At 37.4% G+C, this 12,861-nt stretch overlaps 1 protein-coding gene across 7 annotated transcripts in view; it reads right to left on the reverse strand.

Moving 5' to 3' along the window:
- FHIT (fragile histidine triad diadenosine triphosphatase) overlaps window positions 1-12,861 on the reverse strand; it is a 608,221-nt gene that overhangs the window by 490,627 nt on the left and 104,733 nt on the right. Inside the window, exon 2 of one of the 7 annotated variants that reach the window (XM_074603070.1) lies at window positions 11,901-11,986. The exons of 5 other annotated variants lie outside the window; for them this stretch is intronic. The gene's annotated coding sequence lies outside the window, so the exon portion shown is untranslated. Of the gene's footprint in view, window positions 1-9,363; window positions 9,468-11,900; window positions 11,987-12,861 lie in introns of those variants that run through there. One more of the 7 variants, XM_074603072.1, reaches the window with a different exon arrangement.

Raw genomic sequence — 12,861 nt, forward strand, 5'->3', positions numbered from 1 at the left:
CCAGTAGAGCAGACTTCATGATGGACACTTTAACAGCTACTGCCACAGTTTGGCGACATTAAAAAAAACAAGTATAATACACAACCAAGTGAGAAAATCAAAGAAATGAAGTAGCAAGTAATTTTTGTAACATCAAAAGTTTGTAGTGAGCTGCTTGAGATTTTTTAAACAGTATTCTCACGCAGTTGAATTCCAGCCTGCTAGTAAATGGGACTCACTGGGGTAACAAACTGTGCCGAGTCTACAGAAGGAGAAAAACACCAAGAGGATATATAAACACGTTAAATGTCATTTACATTCTGTTGAATTTAGTGTCCGCCAAGTCTAGTATACTGCTTGAAATGTTGTGTTTATCAGACATCTGGGTAAAATTTAGGAAAGATGGGAGATACAGAAATTTCAAAACCATTTGGAAGAACCTCATAATAGTTTATTGTCATGCTTCAAGATAGGTCTTTTTATAACACGACGACTACATGGTCACTATGAAACCATCCTTAAATTCTGATTCTTAAAGATTATACAAAAATGTTTGGAACCGAGTGTTTAGGGAATGTCAAAAGGATGGGAGTATCAAAGCACAAGTTTTGGAAGACCATTTGTATGCAGAACATTTACACCTAAGATTTAGAGAGGTCGTCAGAACAAAAGCAAAAAATATGTTTTCTGATGTAATGGTTTTTCCACTATTACCTTTTCCCCCCCAGCATTTTTAAAAAAATCTTCCATGTGGAAATAAAGATCTCTTGAAAATTGAAGACAAATTTGGGAGTTGTTGCAATATTCAATAGTGCATTGTTTACGGTACTCAGCTTGTGCTGAACAGTGCATAAACACTGAATAGGAATGCAGCAAATTTGCAAAAACTGTAATTACAAATTAGAAGGACAGTGAACTGGTCTGATCCTTGCCTTGGTCACAGCACAGCTATTGTACATTTTCATCAGAAATTCTTGCATTTCAGAAGTTTCAAAAGCCAACAACACAAAAAAAAGCCTACAAAATCGATAGTATTCATTTGTGAGAATGATGTAAAGATTGCCCTGTAAAAACAGCTTTCCTCTTGCTTATAGTAAGGCAGGACTCAGCTTGCACTTCCCAGACGGTTATTTTCCTAATAGGAAGGATATCAAACGGCAGCATTAACAAGGAGACTGTACTTGAGGAAGAACATATTCTCCAAAAAGTACACCGATAACTAAAGGAGACATACATACTTGTACCCCCGGATTTGCTGCAAGCCCAATAGCCAGGGAACATGGTAAACCAAAGAAAAAAGCCATGAAAGATTCATCACCTTGAGACATATCCATGTCCCATTTTGTCATCTTCCCCCAGTTTTGGGGGCATGTCTTGCTTCTCACACGAAAAGCCTGGAATTCCATTCACCCTCTTTAAAATAGCGCTTCCACCTATTCTCTCACCATCTTTAAACACCTTTTTTTAGAAAAAGACAAAAAGCACCACCACCAAACAAAACAAAACCAAAAACAAAAGAAAAAAAACCACACAAAACCCCACACAATATATCCCTGAGCATACACAATCAATACAGGAAACAGCTTCCACCCACAACTTTGTAGGCTGAACTTTGAACGTCCAGCTCCCAGGAATCCTGTTGAGTGTAGCTCAGTAGGACAAATAAGTACCTGCTCTACCTCAGCTAGCAGAAAGAAATGTGAATTTTAGAACAAGACTAATCCTCAGAATTTTGGTCAAATAAGGCAAAGACTTCAATGAGTCACTTTCTCTTGTATTTAGGATGGTTTCCAGTAAGTCCAGAGCCACGTATTAAAAACACCTGAAAGTGCTGAAGGCTTGCATTCACCGGTAAAGAAACTGAGATTAGAATCAGCTAAAGGGAACCAGGCTAAACCCAACAAAACCTTTATGTTTCAACAAATATTTGCCCAAAGGCTACAACTGAAGTGTCCAGTTAACGACTTGAGTTAACCTCACAGAGATAACAGCTTATGTCAGCGTGTAGTCTCACATCCACTACTCTAACCCCGTTCCTGGAACTACCTAATGGATTTTGAATTGCATGCTTTTTTTTTTTCCCCCTGAATAAACCTTTCTTTAGCTAAGAGCATGTCTTGGCTACATCAGAGATTTCAGACTGTATTTTGCTACACACTATAAAGAAGCAAACACACTTCTGGCCTGTATGTAAAATTTAAGGCTGTACAGAAATCCCAAGGTTCCAAATATACTGATCAGCCAGTTCCCTCCTAGAGCAGGCTGCTGCTGCCCTGACGGTTTTCAATTTCATTTGGGAATAAGCCATAAAACGCTCAGGAAAGAAGCATCTAGAAATGTCCATTGTATTTTTCATGCTTATCTGGGGAGGTGTCCTCTCTGATTAAAGCAAATAATTTCAAGCAAAGGTTAATTATGCACTAGCTTTCTTAGAGCCTATAAAGGACTGACAATGGGTTGTTGGCAGCATGAGGTAGCGCTGATCACCTCCCTGCACATCTGCAAAAAACTACAGATTGAGCTGCCTTATGCAAAGTTAGTTTAACTATTTTTTTCCTTATTCCCCTTATAATTGGGGGAAAAAAAAAAGGTAAACAAAAATAAAAGCAGAAAACTTAGTATTCTGCAATCTAAATTCATTAACTAAACCATACACAGCAATAAACTGCAGATCTCCCAGAATCAGTGGCAAAGCTTCTGTTAACTTGCAAAGCACCCAGATTTGTCCAAAAGGAAAGCAATAGAAGAATGACATCTGAGGTTCTCAAGGTCAGGTTGAAAATATGAAGGGTAAAGTTCTTTTACCAGCAGCTCTCTGCAGCTTCCCAGCAGAGCGTTTGTTACAACCTACGTTCACCCACCCATGGAGCCCGAGGCAGCGACCTGCTGGCAGCCATTCACACAATTTGCTTCAATCTTAGGAGCAACTTTACCCAACTCCACTAGTCAATACCAGTTATTGATAGGTGAATATCCAGCACAAATACCATTTTCTTCTGAAATTTGTGAATTTTCAGTATTTCAGACTAAATACTTGTAAAGGTTATCAAAGGCCTGCTTTGTTAATGGAAACAGAGTAAAACTTTTCTCTAGAACACAGGTATCTTCCAGGTACAATATATTTTTAATTGCCAGACAGACGTAATTATGTTACAAACCATAATGGCACTACAGAGGCAGGTAGGGACAAATCACAAATCACATCATGGTTCAAAACTGCATCAATACAAGAGTTGCTCCAGCAGAGCTCACAGTAACCTGTGTGCAAAGGAGAAGTTCAGAACAGAGCAGATGAACAATAAAGCAAAACCCATGCAACCTAAACACTACCAAAAAAAAAAGCAGCCAATGTAAAATTCATGTTTTGTCTTTTTGCCAGATGATAAAAATGATTCCCCACGTGGAAATTAGATTCTTCAAAGGTACCATACTGATTCATTTAATTTGTCTAAGTACTTCTGATGCAGTTGCACACTGCAATGAGAATTTGAATTTTAGATTAAGCAAATGAAGGGCAAGGTATTTCTTCATACACACAGTGAGAAAGACTACTTAATGCCACACAGCTAACAGAGACAGACAGCAACCCAGTGCAAATTCATCCAGCCATCAGAAGGACTGATGTGTCTTTTACCAATATTGTTTTTAAATATTTAAATTGCATCCCTTTTACATCCCTCCTATATGTAACAATTTCCCATAGCCAGTGCACTCAACTAACCTTGTATATAATCTTAAAGTCTCGTAATAGTCTAAATAGATCTTAATAGTCTTCAACTATTTCTTGTGTATTTGCTAAGCCTAAGCAGCTCAGGCATGGCCGAAATAATTCTACCTGTACCTTGTGTTCCATTTAAAAAATAACAACAACAGAAGAGCAGAAGTCTAGGGGAAAGGTTTCTAAATTATATCATAAAGCATTTATTAATAGTCTGAGTTCTTGTTACCCTTTGTTGCCAACAATTAAAAGTAAAATAGCCCATTAATGCTACTAATCATAGATCATGCAGGCACTCATCTCTGACCTGGAGACATAATAATACTACAACAAAAAGCAGTGTCACCTTCAGTACTTCACCTAATTAAGAGTGAATGCAGAGATCAGTTTAGTGAGAACTGAGTATTCCATCTCTTTCTGGAGAAAGAGAGATCACCAATTAGATTTAAGTGTCCAGAAATATTTTGTCAGCAAAAGGAAATAAATTGAAAACATCAGAGAGATGAAAGGGTGGTATGCAGGGGAGAGAAATTTCTAATATGAGGAGTTGAGTAGAATATACTTAAAATCCGTTTGACATCATCTTTCCCCAATCCCATCCCCACTATCAGTTGCTCTCTTTCATGTGGTTTTAACGTATATTGGTCATTCTCATGTTGCCATAAACATGATCTTACTAATTTTAAGCAAAGAACTCAGTCCTGGGTTAATTACCTACAGCCTGGCAGGTCTGTAGACACTTTTTGATCCTCGCATGGTAGCGTACACTCACGTGTTCAGTAATGCCAACCCAATCATGCGGTAGATGGGGGGCCACTGACAGTTTTCCATAGGCATCAGAAGCATGCATGTGGTTATTACAGAGATTCAACTCTACAGTCCTGCAGAGCAGACTAAAATGGCTCTAATCCATGAAAGGATGAGAAACAGCTAAAGCGAGATTAAACAACTGCACACTATCCAAGTGCGCTTTGTTCCAGGTGCAGTTACATACTAAATTTTTCAGAAGTGGTCGGATTGTTTGAATGAATGACTGTTTCTTGTCCTACTGCACTATTTAAGAACTGCATAGGATAAGTTAGCAAGTCCCCCAATTTCCCCAACAACTAAACACAGAACAGTTTACTGGCACTACCAGTACTAGACGGGAAAAGGTTTTTAAGAATTTTGCAGTGTACCTGAAGAGCTCAAACCCTCTAATACAGGATTTCAAGTCTACCACCAGTAAGCTTCAGTCAGAGAAAACTGAAGTTATATCTGCTAGCACCATAAGACAAGCTGTCACTTTGTCAAATGATTTCTTACTAAATCTGACTGCAAGCATAAAGCACTAACATCATTTATTAGAACAATTAGAATGCATCCTTGTTTTCTTCTAATTAGATTATTCCTTGTACTGGTAATTACATCAGACAAGAAAAGACTAATAGCTTCAGATCTCTAAAATCATCCGTAGAGTACGTGAGGAGAGAATGATCAATAATACTAATCTACTGGAACACAAATTCCCAGAAAGAGATATTTTATCATGAGTGATTCTTTAAATAATCAACATTATTTCTCAAAGTCCATGTTACTTTCACTCAGACTTTTAAAAAAGCACAAACGTAAGGGAATAGACACTAAAATAATCATCAGAAAAACACTGAATGATAACTGTACTTTGAGGCCTTCTAGGTGAAGGGCACATTACCATCTTCTCCCACTGGCCATAAACCGAGAATTAAGAGCTGTCATGACATTATCTTCGTACAGACAAAGGGAAGAAACTGGTGCAGAACACCTCTCCTTCCCCATACTTCCAACACCAGAGATGTTCCAAAACACCTGATTACTTCTAATATCTAAAAAGATATAATAGCGTATCTTTTAAATTATTTTCTCAGTGGGAATACCATCAACTATAACTGAAAACTGCTCACCCACACAGTCTTTTCTTTACCATTCCCAAACTCCTCTGAACTTTGTTAGCACCGTGCATTGACTATGTCAATCAAAGTTGCCCTGAACTTTAAGAATCATTAAATATTTTACAGCTAGGAAAAAAACAGCAGGAAGAAAAGTAGGAGAGGATGCAAAAACAAAGAATGAAAACCAGCAAAAATATGAGAACAAACATGAGTAAAAGGTCCAACAGCAGAGCACAAAAAGATACTGTCAGATTTCTCTATGTTACACAATGGAAATAACCCTACAGTTAAAGGACATCTCAGAGCAAAAAGGCAGAATAGCATCAACTTTTATTATATCTCTGGTTCTTCCTTTTCCTGCCAACATGATCCATGTATGCAAATTGTAATGTCAGTGTTGGTTGGTTAATTTAGTATTACAAACTTCAAAGCAGGTTAAGCACACCATTGTCAGGATTGTTCTTGAGAAACAGGCGACGCGTGAAATATTACATCTGCTACATTCCATCCTTCAAGCTATCCCATTCGCTCCAAGAGATTCCCATTAGGGCAATACTCCAAATCTTCAATAGTTTTCCACTATAAAGATCCCACTTTTCTTCTGAAATTCTGCTAAATCCTTGGGGAGTTTTTGTTGCATACAGTCCTACTTTCACATTTTACCCACTTCATTATTAGCTTTGTATGAGAGGAAAGGAAAAGCAGAATAGTTTGTAGCACCTCTACCACAAAGAAGTCTCTGGCCATTACTGAAATCTAAAGCCTTTAAAAAGCCATCAGCCTAGAAAATACCATAATAGCCAAAGAGAAATCACTCATGAGAAGAGCCTAGGGTCTAATGTGGGCACAATAATCTTCTAATAAGATTCACATCATGTAAAATAAAATAAGGAATGGGAAATAACATTGGCCCAGGGAAAAGCAAACAAGCAGCCAAAAAGCTAATGAAGCAAACTAGAGGAATACCAGAATTAAAACTGGAATTTAGAAGAAGAGGAAAAAGCTTACTGAACTTAGGTAAGTCACGTAATTTTAGAAGTAAAAATAAAGCTAGGGCAGAGACTGGAGAAAGAAGTGAGAACATGAAAGTAATTACTAAGCATTTTACTGAACTTCAACCGGGGTTGATTTCATTACACCTCTGTGTAGGATTCTGGAATTTATGGTAGCAGATAGCACGATAAAACAGAAAGTTCTGCAACCCCTCTTGAAACTTCTACTTCATCTAAACTGAAGATAAAGCCTGTAGACAATTTGAACACTAGACAGTATTTATTTTTTAGGGCTTTTTGTTTGGTTGGTTGGTTTTTTTTTTGTTTTTTGTTTTTAATTGTCCATTTTAGGAAGAGCTTTTTGTTCCAGAAAATTAAAGACTTCCAGTTTATTTCCTCTAAGCAGTGTTTTGTACCCTGATTAACGGGAATTAAATCTACATTAAGTGACAATATCTAGACAGACACCTTTCCCAGCAGAACCTGGGGTAAATATACTTCATTCCCATTCTTTGTTCTTCTATATCTATTCTAGGATCTTCTCCAGAGTTTTGAAAATCTCAGACCTGTCACCACAGAGGTGCACTTTCCCAGTTAAGATAATCAAGTGGTCCAAAGGCAAGAGCTCTTTGAGCAGCGTGAAGCAAATTTAGCCCTTGTCAAACCTAAAAAAACCCACTTTATCAAAATACATAATTCATACCATACACTCCCTGCTTGGCCCTCCTTCTAGAGAGATCATATCTCAAGTTAAACTCAAATAGAATATTTTTTTATTTTTTTTTTGAGATAAACCCAGAGAATTAAAACAAGTAATTTCCACACCACAACCTCTACACAAATCACACTCATCTTTTACCCAGAAAAGCATCTGGACAACTGCTTGAAATAAGAAAACAGCACCCAGATGAAACTGCCTTCATCATGCTCTGCTAAAACTGAAGCCTGGGCCAAAGCTTTAGTCTTCTATGGTTTCCCAACAGAGCACTAAGCTTAATCCATTGAGCTTAAAAGATGGACACACAGTCTATCTGGGATACGTCTGAATTAATCCGAAATCTTCACCTGACACTCAGCTGTTCATTTATGCCTTTCAGACTTAGAAATGCGACAATGTATGCAAGTGATAAACGCAGCACAAAAATCTGAAGCTTCCCTTTCTCACAACACAAGGCTCTCAAGTTTGGATAATGAACCTTCTAGTGGGAAGGAGGCACAATAGATAAGAAATAGGCCTACACGAACACACACTTATACGCACAGTTTCTTCACCACCGTGGGGTTAACCACTGGATCCACACAACTTGTAAGCCCAGAGTTGAAGATGCTCCCTTCCTTCCAGGGCCACATGAATATAGGACCTAATTACTAATCATAAAAGTAGAAAGGCAAGATCTAATCTATCCTTAAAGTCCCAACAGCTGAAACTATTGTTATTTTTGTGGCAAAGGAAAGGAAAGCTCAGATTAGAAAGATCAGAAAATTATCATTTTATATTATTAAAAATAAATGCCCTCAGCAGCCCTCATCATCATTTCAGCAAAGAAGATCTGAAGAAAAGTATGCAGTATTTTTTTCAGTGCTCACTCTGGAACAACTGCAGATGCAGATGTTAAATTCAAGCAGAAAATTCAGCCTTTTGCATTCTTTACTTTCAAGGATAGCTCAGACAAGCAAAGACCTGACTTATCTACTGATAGTTCAGCCAGCTTCCCTAAATTGACTGCAAATAATTTTCTGAAAGCTTTGTAAAAGTCTAAGTATTTTTCAATGCAGTAAAGAGACAACAATCTTGAATTTCTTTTCCAGCAGACATTTTCACATCAGTGAAACTGTGCAGCAGTAGGCAAATAGGTGATGATACAGTACAGGTGATTGCACATATCTTCAGTAAAGAAGATATTGAGAATGAGATTTTCTAAGGTTTGGCCGAAGTCTAAAGTCCTTTTATCTTCTTGGGAGTTCAGAGTTTGTTTGGAGTGGTTTTATGTTTTTTTGAGGGGGCTAGGGGGACAGAGCTAAAAATAGAAAAGGGACTGACGTGCCTTTCATAATGCAACTAAAAAAAAAAAAAGTCTCACAATTAATTGCATCCTATGCATTTAACAGAAACATGGAATTAAAGATATAAATGAGCTGCAAAGAGTTACTTACGATTTAGAAAACAGATCTAAATCTAATTCTAATAGACTCTTCCCAGCCAACTAACAGCAAGGCACCCTACAGTGAGCCAACATGGTTAATTGCCGATGAAGAGTTCGCATTTTATGAATACAATGTATTTGTAACTGAAGCAAACAACATTATTATACCCAGGAATTCAGGTCTGCAAAAAAGGGTTCACAATGGTTCACTCAACTGCAGAAAAGATCTAAGTCTTATACCAGTCAACGGCAGTACAAGAACAAAACCACAAAGAACATGAATGAACTGAATTCACAAGTATTACACAAATAAATGAGACTACAAAGACACAAACACACACAAAGGAAGGAAAGAAATACGGAGCCAAACAGAAAATTAACTTAATAGTCCATATACAAAGACAGCATTGCTGCCAGAGCCAAGTAGCACCATGATTCGTTTGAGGCGTTGTTCTTGTCTCCACCATCTTACCAAGAAGTACAGGCATTCCCAGTTCGTGTAAAATAAAATTCACTTGACAAAAACTTATTTTTAAAAAATTACCCAAGGAATTTGGAGATTCTTGCCACATCACCTATTTCCCATTGTTTTCATGCAAAGCTTCTCATTGAAAACTTACCCATAGGAGTATAAAGATGTAATTTGGACACAAAAGTACGGAAGAAATTTGTTGCACGGATTTTCAGTAAGGATTGGCTTTAAGTATTACAATTTTAGAAAGTCAGTGTATTCCCGGAAGCCTGTGTGTTAACAAAACACAGATACGGATATGCTACCTTTTGGTTTGGTCATTCATTATTTATAAATAGCTTTAAAACTCTTACAATAAAAGCTACAACCAATAATCTCAGCGAAGCAGCTGTCATCAGCAGTCAGCAGGGAGTTTGAGAAAACAGGCAGGAGCATCGAATCTTTTAAAACTCTCTTCTACCACCTTCCACAACGAATGCATACTTGAGAACTTACAGGGCTTTGGACATGAAAAAGCCTAAAATAACCTCCTCCCTCCACAAGTACCAATTTAAAAATAAACAATCTAAGAAATATGTATCTGTACTATTATTTGTAATATCAAAGACAAGCAAAAACACATACAAATATTAAAATAATTTTTCAGCTACTGAAGTGGCAATGGTTTTATTCCAATGCATCAAAAGCTGAATTTTAATATTTCACTACATAATCTAAAATAAGTTTTATAGAAGAAAAAGAAAGTAATCCCTCAGTTGCACAGATTATCCACAAAAAGTTGCTGGTGTTTGTTGTGTGGGTCGAAATAGGACAAATTAGACAAAATAGAAGCACAAATTTAAACTGAATCCAACTTCCACATGCATGTTTAAGTTAGTCATTGCTAAGAATTGATGTCATAGAGATTGTAAAGTTATTGTATTTGTAAAAGTACAGTAAATGAACAAGTAACAACACTGAAAAATAACCTCATACTATGAACATCATATCATGCATTTTTTTAAAAAAGAGTATCCATTGCAAGTACAAGGTGTTAAGGACTCATGTGAAGGCCACTATGTTTTTTTTAATCATTATTTTCCCCCTTCAGCCCAGAAGTACCGTAGTTTCCCACTGGTTACCACATCCTTCCTCTGTATAGACCAGAGGTTTCTGGCTTGTTTCTCAATGAATGGAAGGGGTTGCAACTCCTCACACCCTTTCACTCCACATCAGCTAAAGCCACCACTCTTCCTCACAACAGGCTGCAGCAGTGGCAGTCACCCTTCCAAGCTACACTATCTTCATACGGTTATTTCCACAGCACGTATCCCCCCAGCAATACCACTCCAAGGAGCGGATACATCTCACCAGCTTTGCACACCAGCAGCACAGAACCAGCCCCACCTGTTCATTAGGACCTTACTCTGGGTCTCACTTGTAACACGCTTGTTCCTTTGTAGCATGGCCTGTCTCTCCAGCTGAGAAACAAGATGTTTCCTGCATTACAAACCAAAGATCCACACATGACAAACTACCAAAATTTTTCAGAAGTCTATGTTGCCTGTAAGCAAGAGAATGAAAACAAGAACACTGAAAGCCTGTTCCTAAGGCAGACATCCTGTAAGGGACTGAGCTTCACCAATAGCACAGTGTATAAAAAGGGGTCATTTAAAAACAACAAGAAACCTGGTTGCTGGCAAAGCCATGGTGAGACGCATTAAACATGGCTCATACTAATTAAAATACAGAAGAAAATTTTGTAATTTACTCAAGACTCCTAGCTAGTTTTAGATGAAAATGACATCCTGTGGGTAGCAAGTCAGCATGATCTGGTATTACACATTTTCAAACTTTTTAATGAACCTTTTTATTGCTGTTATTTGTAGTTTGAAAAATAATTTACAAAGAAAGAAGTGTTTGAAAGCATGGTGTTTAGCAAAAAAAAAAAAAGTTAAGCCAGGCAATAACTCTGAACTCCTTGCACATCCATCACACCTGACATCCCAAAGATGAGTAAAAGTAGAGTTCATGTGATAAACAGATGAGATGGGAAAGTAGAGATCATATGATAAGCAAAGATGAGATGGGAGAAGATGCCCATCCTGGGGGAGAGGACGAAGGGAGAACTAGATTAAACTATTTCATTTTCATTTTATTCATAGAAATCAATAATGACATTCTACAGATTAAATTAACAGTTGTTCTTTAGTAACTGGATACTACACAAGATACTGCCTTCCTTAGGGAGGAGCTCCAACCCATCCCAAAACTCAACAAAACCAAAACCACTCTCTGAACAGCTGAAGCTCTTCAGACACAAATGCAGAAGTAGAAAGTCTAAAACTGGAACCTCATGATTTTGCTCTCTGTAAAAGTCACACAGTAATTTAATTTGGTTTACATGTTTATGTATTTTTTTTTTTTAAACTGCTTGTTCAACATGCATAATGTATCTTCTGTGGGAATACCACAGCAGGTAAAAGCGCTTGTAACATAACGCTAGACACTTCTAATTCTTGCCAGTCTGGTTCTTCATTAATCTTCACCTACATCCTATGCATCAGCAACTGTAAACAAACTGGTATTTCACAGAAATCTGATAATTACATCTTTGAAGCGTTTTCATGTGACGCAAGCTTAAACTGATGTCTAATTAGCTTTTCTGAGAAGGAAAAATAATCTGTGAACCTGTGAAAGACTTACAGTGGTGTGGCTGGAAAGAAGAATATTGATTTTTTCTTAGTTATTTTGTTGACCTCTACTAAGTAGTTGGCATTTTGCACACAGATCTGCAAAAATAAAGATATGACAATTAAAAGAAATAATACATGAGATCTTTAGGTGAGATGAATCATATCTGAATCATAGAACATTTCATGCATGAATTCACAGCAAGAATTTTGGAAGCCTATACGTGCCAGTTTCCCTAGATCACTATGACACCTAGAACACTATATGGTATACAACATCTTTAAATAAACAAACGTCTAAGCCATATATCTGAATTTCTACACTCTAAAGAGCATTGTGCTCTAGTAATTTGAAAAAAGTATATGCCCGATAATTCTCTAAAGCTAACACATTTGCCATGCATTCCTAAAAAAAACACAAAATCTTCAATAAAGCCAGCTTTCAAAATTTCTCATTCAAGTTCATGAGAAGGAAACATGCTATTGTTAATTAAAATGAGACAAAAAGGGTTTACCCATTTGATATGGAAGTATCCACTCCCTTAAAACACTGACAGATGTTCAGTGAAATGTTACGCCATCTATGCCGTTTACTGTAGTCTGCTGTCAAGATCTTCAGCAAACCTCATTACCTCTTCCGGCAGTTCCGCTGCTCTACTGAAAGCTTATCGGAATGGCACATAACATCTTCTTCTGCAGTACGGCCAGGTAATGTAAGGCCAACACCGCAGCCTTCATTTTCTGTTTCCCTCCTTTTATTAGTATCATGGTTTTCATGCAGATATTTAAGCACCTATGCAAATAGGATTTGCACAAATAATTTTACGGGTCTATGGTTGGTATGTTTAAGCCAGCCTGATAATCACAGTTCAAGTGTCCCTGGAGATTACGTAGTTGCTCTCCCTTTTTCTTGGAGCACAACAGCAGATGGTCTTAGTACTCCTCCAGCTCTTGAAGATCTTGTCAAAGACAGG

The sequence above is a fragment of the Larus michahellis genome, chromosome 10 (genome assembly GCF_964199755.1).
Source record: "Larus michahellis chromosome 10, bLarMic1.1, whole genome shotgun sequence".
NCBI lineage: Eukaryota > Metazoa > Chordata > Aves > Charadriiformes > Laridae > Larus > Larus michahellis.